Below are 24,727 nucleotides of genomic sequence, written 5' to 3' on the forward strand. Positions count from 1 at the left end.
ATGGGATGTGTGCTTTAGGGGAAACTCTGTGTGCAGAAGGCATTATGCAATTTTAAACAAGATCTCAGATTTCTTTTTTTGTAACCAGGCTGAACTTCCTGAAATTATTCTTTTCCTCCTGCTGATGGCTTCCTGAGGAACTTTTCACCTCTGCAGAGAGCCAGAACACCCAGGGGGGCAGAAGTACTTTAGTTTATTTATGGCTTTTCCAGTAAGAAATCATCAGATTCATGGCATGCTAACATAACATGAATTTGGGCAAGGTTCTAGAGAAGACCTGCAAAAGTCTCAGAAATTTAAGCAGTATAATGAAGCTTACTCATCACTGCCTTGAAAACATTAATTTAATCACTGTGATACTGTATCTCACTATAAATAACAATAAAAACAGTTTTAAAAGTAGATACTTACCTTACGTGTTATGAATTTCATTTTCTGTAATGGACTGAACTAACATCAGTTCCCTTTTCATCTAATCTAAATGAGATAAATATGATTTAATCTGAAATGAATCAATCAGCATGTGCTCAGTGTTATTTTTTAACTGTCAGTGAAGAGATGCTACAGACACTTATAATTTCCATGGAAAATCAATATATTATCATATCCTTTTAATAAAAAAATTGCTTTATTGTGTGATTATTAACCTACTTGCTGAAAAGAAAGTGTCAGACTTTGTGAAACATTACAAGCCAAGAGACTTAAATTTAGTCTTGGAAAATAAAGTGAATGTACTGTGTCTTATGCAAGCATTCATCACTTCATAATTGAGGGTTATAGAAGAAAAAAAAAACAGGGAAGATTTATGGTGATATATTAAGTAATTTTTCCTGTCAGGTTCTTATCTCAAAGGATACTGTCTCAGGAGAAAAATGCACTGTGATGAAAACAACAGCTTGATTCTGCTTGCTTGGTATCCCTGATGGGACACAACTAAAACAGCAAGAGAATAGTCATGCTGTACCCCAGCTAGGTTTTGGCTGACTCTTTTTTTGCTGCTAAGTGGGTCTTTATGACCTATTAAAACTGAAGGACTGTCTGATTTTGGGGTATGGCAAGTGCAGGATGGGGTTTGTTGTGCTTGATATAAAGGAAGTTTACATAAAGTAAAAACACCATCTATAATTCAAGATGATCATGAGTGTTTATGATATTGCATCCTATATGGGCTTGAGGGGAATGTCAGCAGGTTCTCACTTGAAATGCTCACACTCTTTACTTGGCTCCTTGGTTCCTGTCTTATTCCTTTTCTATTTTTTAGAGGGCTGAGGACGTTCAAGATGAGTCCAAAAGTATGCAGAAGTCTGCCCAAATTTTCTTGTCCAACAAACCTGTATGTGTCATAATTAGAAAGCTTTCCTCCTCTGTAAGCCAAATACCCAGGAGAGTGGGGCTTTGCTTAGAACTGGAGTACTAGATGTTGCATTTTAATTTCCCTTTAAATATCTCCTCAGGGTTCAGATGGTCTCAGCTATGCCACAAGGCTCTCTGATTTCTGGCTCTTCACGAGATTACAATCACTGTCATTTACCAAAGGGTACAATTCCTCTCTTTTTAAAGCCAGTCAGAATTCTGGCACATCATCTGTCTATTTCATTCTAGTATCACTTTAATTGCTGGGATCAGAGCCAGGAAAAGATCTGGAGTGCTATTTAATGACAGTGGCATACTGATGTATTGTGGTATTAACCTCGAACTATAACTATAGAAATGATAATTTTTCTTCAAACTTTCTCTTACATATTTCTTTTCTACTCAAATTCCATTTTAAAAATCCTTCCTTTAATGTGTTTCAGAAAAACAAGAGGTCTCATTGCCTAAAGAGCACTAGTTTTAAATTATTGTTCTTTCTATCTCTTGAAAATTTCTTTGTATTTGACAGTTGTTTGTCTTTCTTGAACTTTTGGGGCATTTTATTTTTCTTACAGACTATCGCTCAACTGGTTCATTTATGTAAATGAGCACTTTGGCAATCTTGTACATGGGCAAACCATCCTCCAGATGGCCTAGCAAGTTATTATAAATCTCCTATTTAGAATATTTATTGTTCTTGAGAAAAAAGGAATAAAAAAAATATGGTTGTACATCAATTATCTGAAAAATCAGACCTGAATGCTTTAGATTACCATTAATATTTTGCTTTTTCTTTGTAAAAGTGTGTACTGTGTTTTTCACCATCTTCCTTTATTTGTAGATTTGTAATTCTCAGCAGATTCCAAGAGTCTATTGGAATTTATTGGAAAAATCTTTCTCTAAATATGCGAAATTTTGAAACAATCTAATTATATTGCTAATTATCAGCAGGGCTTTTGAAATGTGATAATGAACTTCAAGACCCAAAAGCCACCTCCATCCTTCCGTTTAAATTGTGAAACAAACACAACCATGTTCAAAATATTTCTGGTTAAAAAACCTGCCTCAAAAAGTTTCCAGGCTCACGGTACAGAGAAGAAAGGAGGTTGATGGACAGCCATGCATTGGGCTGACTCCTTCTCCATTCACCTACGACACTCAGAAGCTGCAGGCAAGACATGGGGATAAAAACAGGTAGGAAAGCAGAGAGGTGGACACTCTGCTCTGTGGGGTCACAGAGAAACATTGTGAGATTGTGAGGAGCAGAGGAGTTTGCAGGAAGATGAAAGAGGAGTAAGAAGAAGCTTTACTTGCATTCCCAGAGTGCTGTCAGAAGATGGAAAGGGCAAGGTAGCAAAGAGAGATACACAGAGGAGATGATGCTTTGTGCTGAGTCCCACGTCTAGAATATGGAAGGAAGAGTGAGGCCCTGTGACACTGCTCTCTAAAAGAAAAAGAAAATTAATATACTCTCCTAAAAGCTCTGAATGTGATACAAAGTCAGAGAGCTGATCAGGGAATAATTTCATACTCTTGCCTGGTCATAAGGCAAGGAATAACACCTTGGCTTCTATTTCAAGTGAGAGTTTGAAACAGTGATATCCAAGTAAAAAGATCAATATCCCAGTATCCAAGCTAAAATGACTATATCCACTGGTTCCCTATGCCCTAATCCTATGCATTAAAATACCTGTACAATACCTGTTACTGTACAATAATGATTTAGAGATATAAAGGATATTTGTTTTGGTGCAGTCTTCTGGAGAGGCCAATGTTTGGAAGCAAGTTATTTTTTGTTAGACGTTTATCTTGAGACTCCTTTCCAAAGAAAATAAAATACTACTTCTTTAAGGATTGTTGGTTTGGTTTGGTTTGGTTTTCTTTTCAGTTTTCTAAGGCACGTATCTTTCTTTAAAATCTTCTGTGGAACTTGTTGAGGAGTGTGTTGCATTCCTCCTTATTGCTTATTCCTCCTAAGATGTTAAGAGTCTTTACTCAGGGTTTTATAACTTCAAGTTTCTCAGCAGAAAAAAAACTTTAAATCACAGCAGTCAAAAACCGCAATCATGTTCAGAGTTTGGAAAAAGACCAGTGTTGGAAATCAGAATGCAAAAAATTCTCAAAACATTGGGCCTGTAAATCAAAGCCTGGAAAAGAACACAGGGTTTGAACTGAGGCCTTGGGAAAAGCTTCCAAGTTTAGGTGCTAGAAGTAAGAATGTAGATTTAAAGCTTAAAGTAGAGACGTATTAAGTAGAAAAAAGTTTAGCTATAAAGTTTAAGCTATAGAAAGAATAAAGTAGGTATAAAGGTGAAAGAATAGCCTTAATAGACCTATGTGTTAGAAAAAGATTGACTGAGAAAGGTCACACTGTAATTAGATTAAAATTTTTATATTGGATTAGAAACACAAATATCTTTGTTGGCAGTGTTTTATTGGTTAACAAGTCCTTAAAATATCTTGTAACAATAAGTCTTGTGACTTCTGAGCCATGCTGTGAACATCTGCAAGATGAGCTTGCCCTTTCAGCCTGTGTAGAAGAAAAATAAACTGCACTTTCTAAAACAAGTCAGAAGTCCTGCTTCTCTGCTTCATTTGGAAAAAAGAAAGAATCCCACACGAAGATGTAACTGGGAGCAATAAGCCCACCCTTAGAAGATGTGATGTGAGAACAATAAACTCACAGACCAATACTGCAAAGTTCACCTCAAGTACAAATGGCCTTGGGGCACAGCACTTAATAAAGTAATGAAGTGAGTCCTTGAGATAGAAATAGATGCCAGTTGAGCAACAACTTACCCTCCAATTGTCCCATTGAAAAAGCAATGCAGAAAATGAACTGCTGTCTGAAACAAGTAAAAAGTTTTCATTCCAAAAATAGCTGTGATGAAGAAAAAGTGTACTGCAATGTGCTAATGTGAACAGTGTTGTGAATCCATCTTTAAGATTACTCCTAGAATTTGCATTCTTAATCTTGTCTTTGATTTCATTTGTATAAATATTGGTGTTTGGGAAAAATTCCATATCAGCATCACTGAAGTTCAGTGGGGTTCTTAAAAAAGATTCTTCTCTTCCATTGGCCCTAATTTCCCACCTTGGCCAATCCTTCTTGTAGGAAAGACAAACAGGTTTAAGTTTCCATTTCAAGGAAAATTAATTTTCCCCTTCCCAAGATAAGGGGGAAACACAAGGCTGGATGATGCTGAGGGGCAGTGGTAAGGACTGTAACTGATGTGACTAAATAGCTCCCTTCCCCTCAAGGAACACAAGGATGACACAACTGGGCATAAATATTTACTGCTATGATGAGATGTGACATAAAAATGAAGGAAAAGAGGCTTCCCAGTTGGTTGCAGAGTAGTCATAGCTCAAATACAAGATCATTGATGTCCAATGCAAAAACATCAAGGTGTGCAACCAGGAATGAGTGTGGAAGGCTGTAAGCACAAGGCTGTCACATTGCATTTTACAGGTTGTCCAGCACTTCACAGCTCAGGGAACACACAACAGCCTGTGGAACTACACTGGACTCCACTTGAACCTCCACATAGCATGTTTGAAACTTGAAATAACAGTTGAAAATTAACTTTGAATTAAAAATTCTTTATGAAAGCTATAATGCTATCTGATCTTACCTAACCCCCTCAGCCATCTAGTAGCATTAAAAAATTAAATCCCAAATGACTTCAAGTTAAATCCAAATATGCTCTAAAAACTCTCAGTGTTTTCATAGGAATTTAATTTTTAACTGATATCCTGTAATGTAACAGAGCAGAAATGTGTTTAATAAAATTTAAAGCTATGGAAAAGGTAGACCTGAAATTTTCCCTCTCCCCTTTTTATCTGCTTCATTATCCAAGAACAATGAGACATTGAATTATTGCAGTATGTCTCCATCAGTTACTTTCAGTAGCTATAGAGAAAACCTAAAGATAATGGATAAAGAAAGAATTTTAGAGGTTTTAAAACGAAATTTAAAACATATAGACGATAATGCTATTATTTTCTCATTTGAAGACAGAACATTCAAAGGTGAACTGTTTTCTACATGGAGGGGTTTTAAAACTCCCTTTCAATCACTGGAATTTTGTGAGAGCTGAGTATTTCAGTACTCCCACCCCCAGCAGTCCCCTAGTTCTGAACAGAACAATTGCAGCACAGCTAGGTGCACTTGGAATGTTTTGCCCTGCCTTGTCAATGTGCCTTGTGGCCTGCCCCAGTGAATGAAGGAAGCTTTATGAGTCTGAATTGGTATTTATTTGAGTTCAGATCTACTGCCAGGTGAGCTCCTCTTTCTGCTACACAGACTGAAAGATGAGCTGTCTCCAGCAGTCATGTTCAAGTGTCAGCTGAATTTGGCTTTGTCCAGTCTTTCATCTTTACTTCTGATATGCTCAGCAAGTGTCATCTGTTCTGTGACATTCAGCGTGCATTAGGACTTTTATGTAGACTACCAAAGCGATTTCAAAAAGCAAAAGATCCCTGTCAAGATCAAGCTACATCTGACTCGGACCGTCATAAAAGTGAAATTCCCTGAAGCAGAGATCCTGAACCACCCGGTATGCACGCTTAAGGCCTCTATTCAACTATATGTGTCCAATATTTGGTGGGGTTTTTTTTCTCTCAGAATTCAGGAACAATTTTATGTTGGTTCTCAATTTATTTTTAGTTGATGTCACTATTTGTATGGCAGTATTTGAACCAGGGCACTGTGCACAGAAGAATGTCTTTAGAAGGCTTGTCATCAAGACCAGAGACAACAACAGAATAGACGCAGTTAATCTGGAAGGAGAATTCAAGACACTGTTGGAGGACAGTAGGATTTCTCATATAAAATAATATTTCAAGATATTTAAACCACTTCCAGTGTCAGTCTTCTGAGAAATTGCACTCTAAGAGTACTCCTTTTTAGTCTGTACTGCTACTACTAATGAAAACTGCATAATGATAAGATCAGTATCCAGTATGTATTTCTGTGGTTTAGACTAGGTTCTTACCATCAGCACCAGTGTAAAGATGCTTCAAGAATACCCTATGTCCAGGCTGGTCAGCTAGCAGATTTCTTTAAAATTATTCTTGCATTGTATAAACATAAGAGGCAAAGAGAGTAATAAGGGAGTACAGCTCAAGGAACTTGTCAGGAGGCATATTCATTGCACAGAAGAAAAGAAAATAAAAATATTAAAAAGGCGTTTCACTAGATTTTAACAAAAGAGAAACATTTTAGGGGTTGTTTTTTTGTTTTTTTCCCTTGGTTGCTGAGATTCTTCAAGACCTAATGAAAATGTCTGCAGTACCCAAAGTTCTTAAAAAATGTCAGGCTTGAATTTGCAGTATCAGCTTCCCTTATTTTCCTGGACAACCTTTTACTTCAGATACCCAATATATGTAGATAATACTACTGATCCTTCAAGAAAAATAATACTCTGCACAACATTAGTACAATATGGAGTTTTATTATTGCTTTATAAAATATATAAAAAGTAATTTGATTTCTAAAGCGGACGTGTATTAAGAAGATACAATTGGGGTTTTTTTCTCTGAAGAAATTGAAAAAGTTTTTTTAGCTAAGGAGGTAGCTGAATCCAATAGCTGTTGTACAGTATACCACATACTTAAAGTATCTGAATAAAGAGCAAAATATATACACTATTTTTTTCTAATTCTTAGTTTACTCAAACATAAATCCTTGAAAATATCAGTTCAGTCCTGCAGGAAGTTTCAAACCTAAGATACAAAAAGATCTCCCTTCTCAAAAAATTCCCTTATTTTTGTTTTAATCTTTCATCCAGCAGTCTGCATTCCCACATGCTTGTTTCAAGGTAGCAGGACGTTTAGTGCTTCAAGCTAAGGTTCAGGGCTTGAATTACTTGACCATTCATATTTCTGACTTGCTGGAACCTCCAGCTATGTTATTGATTGGAGGAAAGGGAAAATAAAAAATCTTCAGAGGACCCTTAGCATTAAGTTGTGATTATGGATCACTTCCCTTGCAGCCACCTCCTTGTTTTGTTCCCACCTTTATGGTGATGTGGTCTAATTCTGTCTTAGCGGACACAAATTATTCACTCTGAGTAGACTCTGCTTTTTGTTGCAATGACAAGATTTGTAGCCAGTTCACTTTGTGAAGGAGCTCCATATGTCACAGAGATCATTGTCAATACTAATTCACAAGAGAGTCCTTGTGCATTCCCGAAACTCAAATCTCTTTAAAGTGCATGCAGCCACTGACACCAAACAGCTTGTGCACAGGAAAGCTACCTGCATATGCCAAATATTCTCAGGAATGTAAGACCCCCTAGTTTTGTCCAGTTGCTCCTGCTCTTAAGCTTAAGCTGATGCATCTTCACACTAACTTGTAACTTTGCGAATTTAGTAGTAAAAGTGGTTAAGAAAAAATAGGGCAAAAAGCAGAAAGATATTAGATAAGTTGTCACGGAGGAGACAATATCTGTTGTAAGAAGAAATATTGAAGAGAGTTGACAGGGCAGAGAATGTGACTAAATAGGGCAGTATTCTTTTACTTGGTCATGAGTGCTGCAGGCATTTCAGAGGGACACATGAGTAGAAGACAAATCTTGCAATGGAGACAGTTGCTCAAAGACTGCAACATCTAGCAGCTTTGATAGCCTAAAACTACAAGTTCCAGAACAGACTATTCACCCAATTTTATTCTAAAATGTCCTTTTAACACTTAATTCCTTGCACAGTACCTTCTGATTCAGACATACAGAATATATAAGCCCCACTGATGGGTAAGACATGCTTTGTCTTCCAGCTGCACTAAACACATGAGGATCCTTCTGGAAAGAAACAAGCACATGGATTTCATTCAAACCATCATACCAAGCAGTATGATGATGCCAGATGGTTTATAAACATTAAATTAAAATGCATCAATAGCAATCCAGAGATTTTAAAATCATACATACTGTGCCCAATCTCAGAAAGCAAAACCATTATGGACAGAAAAAAGGAATGATGATTGGAAATGGAGTATCAAGGAAAAAAAATCATAATGTTCAAAATTTTGAATACTACTGTGGGAATCAGCCTGACTGGTATTCGAGGTCAGGCACCCATTGCTGAAAAGGGGCTGTATCCCAACTCTAAACCTTGGCAGACATTTGTTAAGTTGTGGTGACCCAAGGAAAAAAGTTCCAGAGTTATGGGATTGCCCATGTTAATACCACATGCATATTCCTAACCCTCATTTCCCAGTCAACTATCACCACTCTCAATTCCAGAATGTTCTCCCTTCCTTGTATTCCCATTGGCCCTCAGTTGGTGCAATGTTCCACCCAGCCTACTCCATGGGACCCTACTTTCCCTTACCCCACCTCTGCACCACTTTCCCCTATACCCATTGGACCCTACCTCAACTCCACCCCCTCTCTTACCCCATATTTATACCCTGGACCTCCCTTCATCCTTGTCTTTGACCACCAGCTCCTAAAACAGTCCTTATCCACTTGGTTACTGTGCTCGGATTTTTGGGCCTCATCCCACATTTACTTTCATTATTATTAAGGTGTTTTATGTTGCTAAGTCGTGGTTGTAGTACCACTCTTCTTTTATTTTTGCCACTTTTACCCTGAATATCTGTGAACCCTAAAAAAGATTGTCAGGAACTACCCTCAACCCTGATATACTACTTCCATTTTACTAGACTCTGTAGGATTTTTTTTTTTTTAAGAAGATCTGTGTAATTAGAATACAAAAGTTGACACCTCTCGTTACAGCCTAATAACAAGAGAAGCTGTTAGAAGTGAATGCTGTGGTGCATCTGTGGATGTGCACAGTTGCAGCTGACAATGTCACAGACAGTGCCTCTGCTGTGGCAGAGCTAACAAGACCCTCAAGCCACAGACATTTCCTACGGGCTTCCTGAGGAATCCATACTAGTTGTTCATTTTGTGTCCCTTTTGACACCAGCAGCCTGCCAATAAAAGCTGGCACCACAACAGCAGAAACCTTTCTTCCAGGGAATGGAGCAATTTTTGTGTCAGAGATCAGGGCTGTAATACACACTGCTCTCAACAGCAGAGCTGTGAGACCAGAAACAAGACAGATGCCAATATTGGCACTGCTACCTTTATGGATTGCAGATGCCTTTACTTACTGACAAGCTGAATGCCAATTTTGTTTCTATCACAGCTTTAGTTTCTATGGAGAAAAAAGCAGCTTTAAATGAGAAAACTAAGCAATCAGATTTAAGCTACCAACTGTCTGTGGCAAATCTAAAAAGATTCCATAGGAAGCATTGACAATGATCCAAAACTTGCATATCAGATAACTCTACAAAATGCACTCTCGATGTCTTCTCCATTACTTTTGCTTTTTTAGTGCTTCTTCATTTGGGAACAAAATCTCTCCATGCAAGCTAAATCCTGCCTTGTCATATAATCTTCTCAGAGTAAATTTCTTCGAGGAAACCAAAATGTGACCCTTGGTGAAATGAGGTCAACCGTCTGACCACAGCCTCTATTTGGAGGCGTATTCAATTGCTTTTGCAAAAGAAAAGGGTATTTGACCTTCATTTGAAATATGTCTACCAGATTATTCTATCAATTTCTTTCCAATATTTGTGAAGTTTTAACTCCTTAAGCATGGGCCAGGCATGTCATAGATTTTGGTTTTCACAAATCAAAGAAAATTGAAGTCTCTGTCTTCAAATGAATAGAACCGGGTTGTTTTGCTGTTTTTTGGGTTTTTTGTTTTGTTTTGTTTTGTTTTATTTTGTTTTTTTATGTCAAAATTAAGCCTTTTTTTTATTGGATAGTACAAGGGAAAGAATGTACTTGAAATACCTTTCATTATTATTACTTAGTGTTTATAAAATAACAATAATATGCATATCTTGTCTCCTTTTATTTTTAAGCTCTAGATCTGACATTACAAGAAAACAAGCATTTAAAATCCTATTTAGTAAACTGAGGCATGGAGCAAGAATATATAACAAATATTATGGTCTAAGTAGTGAAAAATTCAAAACACTATCCAGTTCTTCAACATCCCAACCTGATACTACACCTCTAACTACTCTTTCTCATAACAATAACCAGCATAAATATTGAAGTTTAAAAATTCATCAACACAATGAAGTTTATTTCAAGACAACTTTTTCTTTTCCTATTGGCCACAAGCTACAGCAAACACTACAAGGTCCTCCACAGTAAAATTTTCATTTCTCATATACAAATGAGCTTGTCTGCCCCAGTGCAATCGAGAGTACCTGAGAGACATGTCTGACATGTTGACTTGTCTGACATTTACTTAAAGAGAAACTCTGTCAGCAAATACTTCCCTTTTTTTTCTTTATTTTTTTTTCCAGATGAAACTGTTTGGGCTGCAAGTCTTTATTTGTAGGTGTTGACAGGATCAAACACCAGAAATAAAGACTTAGTATAGATGTCTAGTGACTGGCTTCAACAGAATGCCACAGCTGTGTGTGAAGAGTTGTGTGTGGTATTCACCAGCTGTTTCCACCCCTCACATCCCATTTGCAGGGAGCCAGCAATCGATGCTGGAGAGCTTTACTTGCTGCTCTAATAACACAGCACAGTATCACACAGGGAAACCACTGACTTCATGACTTCACAGCGCTCCACAAAGGTCATTTCACGGATGGGAAACCAAAGCACACAGAAAAGGTGATTTACCCAGGAGAATCTCCAAGATGCAGAGTAAGATGTAATGAAATCCAAAGCTCTTGACTTCCAGCAAGACCACTAATCTTCAGGCCTACTGCAAAACTCCTTGTGGGAATATGAGTTTGCTGACTATAGGGTGTTAACACAATACAGCTATTTTTGTTAAGGCTTAGAAGCTTTGAGACACTGTAGCACTGTCGATTTTGCTAGCTTCTCTGGTGATGGAATTTTCAAATCATGTTAGTTCATTCTGCTTGACAGAAAACTATTAATTTTATGGATTTTTTAATATTAGCCTGTATGTTAACACAACAACTCAATAAAGATATCAGCAGTTACAGCAAAGTAGGAAATGGGGTGTAAGTTTCTCCTAAATTCACTGTTTACACAGCTGTGAAAAAAAACCCAAACATGTTTTGAAAACAAAAACTCTTTTTGCACTGAAAGGAAAATTTACAAAAGCTGTGTCAACTGACTCCAGAAACCCAGAACACTGTTTTTAGTTATGGCAAATAAACATAACAAGGCTCAAGGTGATCTGAAGACATGTATCAATTATACAAAAGTCCAAAGGAGACAAAAGAACTAATTAAAAGAGAACACAGCTTCTAAGGCAATACTTAAGTTGATGTTAAGCAACTTGTCTTGGAGAGTTTATGATACAGTTAAAAATCGTGTGTGCAAAATGGTTTTTAAGTTCCAAATTTTAATGCACACCACTTCTGATTCATTCACAGATGTCATATAACACATGCATTTAATCACATTTTCAAGAGTCATAAAAATTACTAGCTGCCTCAAATTTTTCCATAAAGGGATTACTTCTTTCTATGCATGCCTTCTTTCTCCTCTTAGTACTGCTCATAGCCAAGAAAATTCTGGTTCCACCAAAACATGTACTTCATATTAAAAAAAAAAAATCTCATTTTTTTAAATCATACAGGTATAAACAGACCTTTAAGGTCAAAATCTGGAGGGTTAAAAGGGAGATTATAGACAGCCAGATAGAGGCTAGTCACGTCTAGAAGTATGGAATTAGATAAACCTTTTTTGTGATCTAGCATGGCAATTCATATGGTCCTCTATTTAAAAGGTAATTGCAGTGCTGACAGAAATACCAGAATACAGCAATTCTGATACTTTTTTATTTGTGCTGCATTTATTAGACAGGATGCACATGTGAACATCTGAATCTGTCCAACACTTCTTCGTTTAGATCTCCCACTTACTGTTACAGATTAATGGGTGTTTTTTTCCAGATACTGGGACTGCTCTTTTCATTCATGCCAACTTGATAAGATAAAATAAATGCTGTCCTGTGAGTATGAGACAATAGGATGAAGTGTAGTAGGAAGGTTAAATAAGGGCAGAACTTATTGTGAGTTGCTCCAAGGACAAGGACATTCAATGTATGTCTGAAGAATCCTTCTTCTTCTTCTTCTTCTTCTTCTTCTTCTTCTTCTTCTTCTTCTTCTTCTTCTTCTTCTTCTTCTTCTTCTTCTTCTTCTTTTAAAACAGATTACTCTCCCATAGTGCTTATTTTCTTTCTTGCATTTTTGAAATGACATTTAAACCCATCAAACTAATGAGGTAACATAAAATTGCTTAGATATACAATATATTCCAGTCTTGGCTCCTTAAAAGCATTCAGCTTCTCAAGGGTAAAGGAATGAAATATTCTGTTTAATGATTCACCAAGTATTTTTCCAAAACAGGAGGGAGAAGGGCTACAGACTGTTTTCAATTTTCATTTCAGTGCCCAGATTTTAACAATGAGAAGAAGCAGTGAAGTGAAATTTTTCAGAGAAAGCTGCTAACCAGAACATCAACCTATCTGATGCACTGTCCTGGGATTACTGCTGCACTTCAACTCTCTTATGCCTAGTAAACTCCACATATTCTTCCAGGTAATGTTTCAGTGTAAAGTCAATTTTTTTCTTCATTAGAAAAGCTTTCTGATTCTGAATAAATAATTTGAAATATAGTTCCCAGTAAAAGAAACACTGCTTAGCCAGTTAAAATTATTTGCTTGGAGTTATTTGAGATGACAGCATTACCTGTGTGCAATGATAAACACGTTCTTTGCTGCTCAGCTGAGGCATTTCCAGCTTACCTAGCTCTTGGGGAGGACATGCTTAAAGCAGACTACATACTTTCAATGTAAGAATAATACAACAAATGCACAAAGTTCCTGCAAACATCCACCCCTTGGACCTGCTCAGGTATTCTGCCAAACCAGTTATACATGGGGGATAGAGGGAATTACACTGAAGTTAGGAAGTAACACTGGCATCAAGTCAGCATAACAGGGGGAATTAGGGTGCTTATCTCTGGCAAAGACTGCAGCATTATGCAATTTCTTCTCCAGGCATTTTGTTGCTTCTGTGTATGTGAGATTAGACATGGGATTAACTGAGCTTCTGAAAAAATTAAAGGAACACATCTGCAGGTCTCAGAGAGGACTGTAATGCTAGAAAATGCTGAAAACAAGCACTTTATTAATTATATTGCCAAACTTAGCATTGCCAGTGCCATGCCTCCAAGCTATGCAGTCCTTTGTGACTACAAAAGTTGCCAAGGTCTGTCTTTAGATGTGCACGACATCTTTTGATACTGAAGAGCAGAGCTGGTCCCTTCAGGGAAAGGATTCTTTATTCTTCTTAGAAGCATTCTGCCATGGGAGATACTATTTATCATGAAGGGTTCCTCTAGTTTAATGCATTTCAACACAGCTAATTTAGAGGACGTTAATTTAGAAACTTGTATTATCTTGCTATTCTATACTTTTTAGGAGAACACAATACATGTGGGATAATTTCTCTCTGACTTCACCATACATTTTGCTACAGTAAGAAGGGTTTGTCTCACATACCATACAGTGCTTTTTTCTGGATATTTTTGGTTTTGCTGCTTTCAGTTTAGTACAATGTTCCTTGTTCCTTTGTAAACTATACAAAATACACAGGCAAGCTCATTACAGGTACTCATTGTCCTAGATAAGCATAGAAATTTTACAGCCCATTTGCCAATGCTTTATAAAAAACCCCACATTTTATTTCGTTTTTTGTTCAATTCAGTTTTCTTGCCTTCATGGTTTTTTTTCTGTATTTTGATGGACTTAAACATTTACTAACAGCTAGAAAAAAAAGAGAGTTTGGAAAATATGGAAAACTATCCTGACACAGACATCCACAGGAGTGAAAAGTCTATATTTATATGCCCACACACCACACACTGTCGTTCCCAGGCTGTTCTGAGAGCTGCCTAGCGATAGCTGAGATTCTGGCCCAGCCACTTTTGTAATATTATTTTCACTCTTTCTATTGTTGTAAGTGAAAAAAAATGGCAGCTCTCCAGTGACCAAATTAAGAACAACTCAACTGTATTTTGTCCAAAGCTATTCATTCATACTAGCGGCATTATAAAATGTTCTAATTAAATGCAAGGCAGCATATTATATATCATCTTTCTAATTTCAGAGAAGGGCTCACCATACAATTATTAACAAACTAAAATATTTTAAAAGCTTTTGCAGTCAAATCCATTCGTGGCAGCACTTTTATGAATAGTTCTTTGCTTTCTTTAGTACTGTATGATGAAATTCAACCTTGCCATTTTTATTCCTGACAAGACAAGAGGCATAAGGTGTTAGCAGCAAAAGATAAGCCATGTTACCTTCAGTACATCACTGCTGCCAGAAATGCAAGGCCTTTCATGTGCAAGGTCAGAGACTGACATCGTGATGTCTCAGCAGACAGGGAACTTAGTGTCACAGGGGTTTTCCTTCATCTTACCAGGAAGAATGAATACAATTATTTTATCTCGTATGTCTAGCAACTGCTGCACTTTGCCAGCACAGAGGACTGACCTTTGTGTCACCTTCAGGTGATGTTTCTGATAGAAACCTGGGCTCCAACAAGAGAACTGATTGACAACAGCAGCATTAGCAGCTGCCATCTGGAGCAGCTACTGACGAGGTTTGGAGCTCTAGTGATCGAAAAACAGGACTTCCTTTTGATATGCAATGCTTTTGTTCCTTTCAAGGCTGATATTTGTGATCAGCACATATCAGGAACTTGAGTGTTTCTTTTATGGTTTCTCCTTATTCCCCTAAAATACATGCAGGACCTGTTCTCAGCACACACTATTATCCTTACAAGTATGTTCTCCAGCAGTGGAGCCCGCTGGCCCCAGATGTTCTCAAAATGGTCACAGGCAAGGATTCATAGGGGAAAGAAAATTTGGACCCCGAAAATCTTAAGTGACATTTTTCTGTCCTACCCCACAATAATAAACCAGCTGAAGTTGAATATGACTCCTTGATGTGCAAACCACGTTTATAAAATTTTAAGCCTGCCTTCTGTAGGAGAAATAAAGGCTTCATGACTGCAGGAATCCAGGGATCTGCATGTTAGGAGACATTTTTTGCAATAAATTATGGCAAAGAATTCCTATGTTTGTGTTATTTCTGTCCTTCATCATGGAAATATCTGGTTTCTAAAAGGATCACACCTCATCAATTATGACACAGTCCATAAATCTGTAAAATACAGACACATTTATTTATCATATAGTTTGGACTGTTAGTCCTCTGCCTTTGCTGCTTTTCTTTTCAAATAGAAATGCTCTAACAACCATAGAAACAGTGAATTACCACTTGGCTATAGAAATGATGGGTAGGCAGAGACTACAGCACTGCAACTGCATGCTTCATGAACACATCTTACACATTAGATTGGACCATGCTATATCTGCAAACTTTTTCATAAAAGCATTTACTTGAAGCTTTCAAGTGAATTTCTCCTGAATCAATCACCCTGTATCCTGTTGATTGCACTGTGCAGGGAGATGATTTATTTACATACTAAAAAGGTCAATGTTGAAAAAATCTGTATTAAAGGTGCATAATCATTGCATTCAAGTGAAACATAAAAATGCATGAACCCAGGAAATTCATTTTGCCTTTTACCTCTATGTACACTGGCTTGAGACATCTTTGTGGAGACATAATGCAGTATGTTAGGGTAAGTCAAGCAATTGGCAAGCATGTGCATAATATAAACCTTTCTGATTACTAACAGGAACAAAAAGAGTCGAGCAACCAACATAAAATATGGGCTAGATTAATCATCTAAAATATGTAATTAATTCAAGGGGGTGCAACATTTGCATAATAGCTGCCTTTTATTTTCAGACCCAGTTAACAGGATACAAGCCCTTATAATAGGCATTGAATTACATTACTTGTTTATTTAATTTACTGTATGAAATAATGCAACTAGAATACAGACTGCTAAAAATATTTATGAATTTGCATTCAAGTGTGATTATCCAAAATATTAAGGATTAATTCCTCTTCTAGTGTAAATTGGCATAGCTCCTGTACTTGACGTGATTTTCCCCTGCTAATTAAAGTATAAATGCCTCCATGTTCTTTCTGTCAGCTGAAGTTATAAACTCTGCAAGGCTGATTTACCTCTGACATATTTTTCTGCTATATCGTGGTGTAATTGATCAGCTGTGGTAAAAGACACAAAGATTGTGATTCAACAGGAAATCTAGACTACTACTGCAACTTTCATGAAAATCATCCAGTCCTTTTTTTTTTAACCTCTATCCTGCAGCTTCTGTATACACCACATCTCATAAAACCTATCTACTTCACTTTAAGTTGTTTAAGAAATAATTGCTGTGTTTTTGCTATTTCCTCTCTGGTTTCCTTCTGTTATTCTGTTATTCTCACATGGTCTCTCTCCTGTCTAATAATTCTTTCTACTCTCATGAATCCCAATGTAATTATTTCTTATTACATCAAGTGTTGTCTTGGTTCTATGATAATTTCCTTTATTTAAAAATTCTGTTTCTACAGGGATTAGAGTATTCATCAGTTCATCAGTTAATTTCAAGCAGACTCCTATATGGCACACTACTGCTAATATTAAAAAAAAAAAAAAAAAAAAAAAAAAAAAAAAAAAAAAAAAAAGAGAGAAAATCTTCCATAATGTTGGAGAAAATACCTAATAGCTAGCAATCTTTTCCTGGGACATACTATATGGCAGGACTTCAAAAGGGTTGAACATTTCCAGGAAGAGAAATTTTCTGTGAAAGTGAAATATCCTCTCCAGCCCTGTTTTCTTTTCCAGAATTTCCTTTCTGAGGGAATACAGCCATCTGCCTCCCTGACAGCCCTGACAGAGCCCCTCTCTTCCTCAGACCTTCCATTCATCCTTCCAAACATCCTTAAACAGAGTGGTAAACCACTCCTGTGTTTGCCTAGGAAGCAAAGTATGTGCATTATTGCTTACTTGCAGTAGTAGCAGGGGGAATAACACAAAAATACAAAAAATAAATCTTAAAATCTCAACAAAATTTAACTGGATAATTAAGCATTTTTTGAGGCAATACAAATATATCACAGAACCCCTCTTTGCTATAATGTTTTTAATTAAGGTTTTCTTTCATGGATAGAATTTTTGGTTTGCTGTCAAAAACAATCCCCTCCCATGCCAATTCTCAGTGGGATGGTTATCAAATATGTTAATAATAATATCAGAGGTATCAGCTCTTCCAACCATTATGTAATGGCAATAATTTTAAGACTGACTCTGAAGGAAGAGAACAGGAACATTTCAGATAAGCCAGGGAAGACTGCCACAAGGTAGTTTACTGATACATTTTCCCCTCTTATAGCATTTCCAAGTTCCTGCCACTTTTGCAACATCCAAATCAGATCTGCTTGCAGAATCAAGTGAATTCAAGGACAAGCTAAAGACCACAACATCTTGTTTCACCAGGTGAAGTGATTAAAGACCCCTGCTAAAGATTCCAACAATCACAGCTGATGATTTATGAAAGCACAGAATGTATCACCACCAGTGGATTCCCCTCATTCACTCAGCTCCTCAAGTATGAGAAGTCAAGCCTATAATTTTTTAATGTCATTTTTGGTCCTTTTAATTCTGTCCAGTAAATCCCTTACCTCCCTTTCCAGGAATGATATCTATATATGCCACAATTCATGCCGAGTATGCTGAGATAATGGTCCTGGGGACAGTTGTTTGCAGAATGTGTAGCTCTTTGGTTCTATATTACTTTACAGCCTTTTTAAAAAATAGGGTCTATAGGACTTATAATACCCTTTTTTAATAGCAATCAATTATATGTCACTGGAGGGAATTTAATCGGAACTGTTGTTTTGCTGAAATTTTCTTTTAAGTAATGTATGCTATTCAATGAAAAACCAAAGACCAAAACTTGATAGAAAATTTGTCCCACTAATCTTGATTTTTACCACTTTGCATATGCAGTCCCCTGAATCTTACCCACCCATAGAATGATGCAGGTTCCAATGGTCCTCTGGGTATCAACAGACCCACACAGTACTCAAAACTGAACCAATTTAGAGAAATCAGGGAATTTTTCATTACAGTCAAGAATATATCCAAGGATAGATATATTAGAAGTCTGTGGGAAATCTAATGGGTACATTATCTGACAAATATCACAGTCAAAAAAAATTACCTTAATATCTAATCAGAATTTCCCCTGTTGTGTCTTTTACCCCTTAACCTTTTTTCTCCCCACCTCTAAAGAAAAGATAGATCACTTGAAATATGTATACAAATATGCATTTTGCTTACATGTTTTCAATTTTCACATGCAGTCAAAATGGTTTAAATGAAATTAAATTAATTATGTGGTCTGACATTTGAAGTCTTCCTTTAGTTTTCTTTAGATTCACAATAAAGGTTCAGAGTGGACTTATTTAAATGTTTCAGTGTTTTGAGATCCTCTATAATTTTCAGTGCTGAGGTTGTTCTAAACTCACCAGAGTTATTAATCTTGTATTTCTTTCACAGTTCCTTTAGAAATAGTAAGTAGGGGAGTTTTTATTATATTATTGGCTTGTAAACTTCTTTATAAGGAAATTTTGAACTATGACTTTGAAAAAGTTCTTTAATTTAAATCAGCTTCCTCTATCATACTGAAGAGATTTTGATTTTCAATGCCATCTATGGTTTTAATACACTGGTATTCACACTAAAGCAGATATTTAAAGAGATGCAAACAGAAGTTCAATAAAATGGAATTTTTCACGTAGAGTTTATTCTAAAGTAATGAGATATAACAGTGTAAATTTCAGATTTTCCATGAAAGAACAGAAACACATGCACACATTTCCAGTAACTGGTGCTGAAATTATAGCGAGCAAGTTGCAGAGACCCGAATTGACAAGACAACCTCCCAGATTGAACACTAGGCTGGGCTCCACAGGCCTGACTGGGATACAGTGGTTCCCATGTGAAGACCTGGCCACCCTTGACTGGGCTTTGCATTGTGGAGGACAAAAAGTGTGGAAGAGCTGGGACACATGGGTATCTGCCACTAATAAGGGAAGGATGAATGGAAACCCTTCTGTGTGGGAAGGGTTGGGGACCATACCTTCTCCTTCAGGGAACATTCCCAGTGCCTGGCACCACACAAAAGATGGGTGCAAAATATCACATCACCATGGCCCTGACACACTGTCATCCCTGCCTGTCCCTGCTTATCCCACTCTGTGTTATTCCCACCCTGCCACAGGCCAGGACTGCATTTCAGCTCCCCAGGGCTCTCAGCCCCTCCAACACCACAGCAGGGTCAGTCCCTGTGCCTGGCCACAGCATGCTCCAAACTGAGTCCACGATTCCAGGGAAGTGACTGAAGCCTGGGGTGGGGGCTGCCCCAAGGTGTCACAGTTGCCCTGCTCCTGGCCTTGCTGCTGGGACAGGCACTGGCTGCTGGACCCTGCCCTGACAGACTCCATGAGCGCTGGACACATGCATTCCAAAAGAAAGCTGTTGCCCAAAAATAGCTAATCCTGACGTAGAGGGCAAATATCTGAATTCAAGTCTCTCAAAGGTGCCCAAACCATGAGGGTACCAGCCCCTCACAGCCATTTCCTAGCCAAAGGATCTCTTGGCTCAGTTCAGTGACTGTTGTAGATCCCAGGTTTTGGTACAGAAGCAGGCAGTGAGTGATTCTGCAAATTCTTCTCCTGGAGCTGGGCACCTGCATTTAGGCTTTGCAACACCAGCAGTCTTACAGTCTTGAGACCTTTTCTTTTTTTCTAGTCTGCACTTCAGTGCCAAGGTTGTCTTTTGATCTATCTCTTACTGAGAAGTTACTTTGCAAGGGAAATTTTAGAAGTCCAGAGGGGTCTGCTTTATTCTTTCTACTCATTGCAATAAAGACCAAAATTGAATGAGTAGGAGGCAATACCAAATGAGGGAAATGGATTTCATCACCCTTAGGCTATTTCAACTACCACTCTTCTTTAAACTGGGATCCTCTGGGCATTGAGGGAAGCCAATAGTTTTAAATGCAAAGTTAGTAATCATTAACAAGAAACATAAGAATCTCTTTCCAGCTGGGAGAGAAACTGATGGTGAAGCAGACACAGCTGGAGATGAAGGAAGCAGACAAGGGTTAGGAAAGGCTGTCTTTTGTATGCTTTCTCCGAATGCTACTACTTACACAAAAGCAAATATCACCATACAGAGCCATTCAGTAAGATCTTCCAGAAAGAATGAATTTATAGGGCATAAAGTAGAAGAATATTCACAGATCTTTATGTACCTCTGCCTGTGATATAAACTCCACAGCAGGATTTGAGATTGATGTTTTTATTCAGACATAAACTAAAAACATTCTAATCTTATTTTATACTATTTCAGTGTCAGTATATTACCCACTGTAATTGTATCATAATATGGCAAGTAATATGTTCCAGTGTGGCTTTAGCCAAGAGAACTCGCATACCTGAAAAGATGTCTACACTACAGGTACTTGAAATTGTGCAGACATAACCAAGTTGCCCTTAAACTAGCTCATTTGGGTAGTCAGTTCACCTTAAAATTTCTTAAAAGCGTTACCAGCATTGTCTCTGTTATCCCATGAAGAGCCCTCTTCACAGGGCTCTTCAGACATAAAGAGAGAAGAGTAAAGGGGAAGTGCTCTGTGCTCTGCAGTAAAGTTGCCTCTCCTGCTGCTAACAAGAGGGTGAAAAATTGGGTACAAGGACTTGTAATTCTGGGCTAATGCCAAAACCCTGCATAACAGCCACCACCAGAGGCTGCTTGACCTGACAGACACTCCCAGGATAGTTTTACCACGGATCATGGAGATTTCAATTTACTCACTTTTGCTGCTCAGAAGTGTCTTGGTGCCTGAATGCTATTAGGTCAGTGCCCTATTTCCCAATATTACCAGCTCACAGAGGAGTCTGTATCTGCATTAACACTTAGTGCCTAAAAATCTGCCACAGACTTTTAGACAAGGAAAATCATCACACCCTGAGAAGGGGGGAAAAGTAGCCTGAACTCTTTTCCTGTTTTCTCTTGAGCTTCTCTTGACCCGTCCCCCATAGTGCTACTTTCTTGCTCATTACAATTTGGACAAAGCAATAGAAACAGTAAAATCTAACTTTGTAAGTTATTCTTGAATTCTTTGTTCTGTGAAAGATCAGTGAAATCACGAGATTTTGTCCTTGATGGAAAATAGATGTTGTGAAGCCCTCCCTTTTCTGTGCAATATGCAACATGTTGCAAATATTAAGCTTATATTCTGAAAACCCATGTACAGAAGTGCAAAGAAGATACACTTGAAATGGTGCAAAAACCACCACTGTTCCCAATGTAACTCATGCACATCACGCACCTTGTGATGAGATCCTATCTATGCACATTAGGGATAAACCTGACTGAACTGTGGCTATCTACAAAAGCAAATTGAGAGGAGGAATATAAAACACATAAAACTATGTCAGTGAGGGAAGCAAGTGCCAATTCTGGCCTAAGCATGTAATATAATCAGTACTTATACACGGAAAAGGCATGTAGCAAAATCTTTTGCAAGAAACTCATCAAGGAAGCATATGCTGATAACTAAAATCTGTGTCTGATCCAGCTCAGTCTTGCACTGTCACTGGAACCAAGGCATTTAATACAAATTGTGGTCACTTGAGGAAGCCCATTGTGAATCACTGCCCTCTTCACAATATAAGTTCTGTGACAAATCCAGCAGGGTTTCTCTTTGATGCATATAGACCTTTATGATGCCAAGTATTTGGATCATCTCAGTTACAGCCTGAACATCGTGGTTTGTCAAGGCCTAGGCCAAGGCTGGGATGTTATGCAGGACATCAAACTCTACCCTCTGTCTCTAGCAAGTGAGGTGATGTGAGGTGACATTCACTGCTTTGTCTTGCAATGAGCCTTCAGTGCACATACAGACACTTGTTCAGACTGCCTACATCTGCCACAGCCCTGCTGATACTGCCAGGGTGCAGGGGCACCACAGGACATGGCACACATTTGATAGATGAAGGACTGGCACGCCAACTGCTTCTCATTAGCACCTTCTCCTCCAGACCTCGCTCCTGCAAAGGCACCAGGAACAACATTGCACACTGCTCCTGCTCCTGTCCCCAGGATCCTTCCACACAAGTTGCTTTTCTATGTTTCATTCCATTCCCATGTATAAGTGGCTCATCCTATATCTACTAAAATGCTTTATCACCCCTATCATGAACTAGCCACTTCTAAATCCTAAACATTAAAGCAGAATTTGACCCTAAACAAATTAATTTTAAATTTTTAAATTTAAACAACTTAGAGTAAAGATGACTGACCCTCTCAAACTTCAGTTCCATTACACTTATCTTGAGGTAACACCATTTACTCAAATTAGACCTTCCCTCTCCAATATAAGTTTTCTATAGGCACCAGGTTAGGTCATCCAGGTAACAAATGTAACATCTTAGAGGGGGCTGTAGGTCCACTGTTGGCTAACAATAACTGCAATGAAATTTAGGTGTCCTGAATTTTATTCCTATTAATGAATGAGCTACACTCACATGCCTATAACAATCTGGTCAGGTAGGCCTTTTAATACCCTTAATTTTCCCTGGGCAAGGTTTAGATCCAGTGACTGTAACAGCCAAGACAAAATACAGTTGTCTTTAATGACAAATCACCAGACCAAGCCTCTGCTTTAGCCATCTGTGCATATTTCATTTAATACTACTTCCAGAATTAAATTATTTAGAAATACTAGAAGCCATAGGAGAGTGCATCAAAAAGCAATAGAACTCAAAACATATAGAAGGAGAGACAAGAGGCATCTTTAGCTCTTTGGGAAGTGTTTAGAGTTTAAAAAATACTAATGCTGTAGCTTGTAGTAGAGAAAAATTCTTCATTCTTCTTGGGCTCCAGGCCAAAACAATCACGTGTGAAAGTACTGCATTTACCATTTTAAGTTCTATTCCCATCTTAATACAAAACCACTTATGAGAAAATAAATTTTATCAGTGAAGATATAAGAACCATAATAGTCCACTTAGAAAATAGAATAGGTGTTAGAAGAAACATTCACTATACACTTTGATGGATTAACCCCATTGGTTCCTCTCAGCCTTTCCAATTATAAAGATGTTAACACGAAATTTACACTTGAAGACTCTTGAGGACCTACACAAGAGAGTTCTGTGAGTAGAAATTGTGGGGACTATGTTAAGTTACAGCAAATACCAGTATATAGTAGTTCATTCAATGGTGAAGTCAGGCAAATTGAAGTGAACGATTTGGAAAGTTCTATCAGTCATACAATATACCAACAAACAGCTAATACCATAATTTTTGAGAAACTGAAGAATTTATTGAAAGATCATTTCTACTAACCAAGTCTGTAGAGATTTTTAAATTCCAGCTTTCACCAAACCATACCTATGTACCTGAAAGTATATGGGTCACTTGTCTGTAAGCTTGACTACCTTTCCCAGCTGTAGCAAGTAGCATTATCTCTCTCTCTCCCCCCCAAGAATTCAATGTGGAACAATATCATCCCATCATTATGGCTTCTCACCTTAAGCCAACTAAACAGTGTTAAGTATTGCAGTTCAATGGGAATGCCCATTGATCTATGGTATGCCTAGTCTGGAGGGAATGCAGAGATCCCTGAGGGCTTCTGCCTGCACTCGCCCTTACTCTGGGAGGTTGCAGGAGCACTGTGCAGAATCCTCTGCTTCCCCTGGGTCTCAACAGCTTCGAGCTGGGACTGTATGGCAGCACACAAAGCCACTACACCCTGCACAACCACAGCTTGTTCAGTGTTCTCAGCGCCATGGAAAACACAGACATGTTCGGTAGCATGCCCTGACTGGTGTGGCACCTCAGCAGGACTCACAGAGCAAGGTTACTACTACCCTCAGTGAGGCCATGTGTGGTCTACACATGTATTTATTCCACCACTGTGGTTTGGCATTGGCTCAACACCAGGCACCCACGAGAGTTGCTCACTCACCTTCCCCTGCTACAGCTGGGCAGAGGAAGGAAAAAGGGAAAAAAGTTAATGAAGGCTGAGTGAGATAAAGACTGGGAGAAATATTTCAAGGGCAAAGCAGGCTCAGCTTAAGGTTTCAAAGTGAAATTTATTACTAACAGACTCCAAGGAGGACAATGAGAAGTAAAATAAGCCCTTAAAACACCTTCCCCCCCCCAGCCCAGCTCTCCTTCCCACCGACAGCACAGGGGACAGGGCATAGGGGTTTTGGCCAGTTCATCAGTGAGATTTTCTGTTGCTGCTCTGGAAGAGGAGTCCTTCCCTGTGAGGCTTTGTGGTCTCTCCCACAGGACACAGTTCTCCATGAACTTCCCCAGCATGGATCCACTCTCACGAGCAGC

At 38.1% G+C, this 24,727-nt stretch overlaps 1 long non-coding RNA gene across 1 annotated transcript in view; it reads right to left on the reverse strand.

Annotated features, from left to right (window-relative positions):
* The window catches only part of LOC148225393 (uncharacterized), a 189,068-nt gene that overhangs the window by 152,000 nt on the left and 12,341 nt on the right, over nucleotides 1–24,727 (reverse strand). The gene's annotated exons all lie outside the window — the stretch shown is intronic.

Source organism: Sturnus vulgaris, chromosome 1 (genome assembly GCF_052056855.1).
Source record: "Sturnus vulgaris isolate bStuVul1 chromosome 1, bStuVul1.hap1, whole genome shotgun sequence".
Taxonomy (NCBI): Eukaryota; Metazoa; Chordata; class Aves; order Passeriformes; family Sturnidae; genus Sturnus; species Sturnus vulgaris.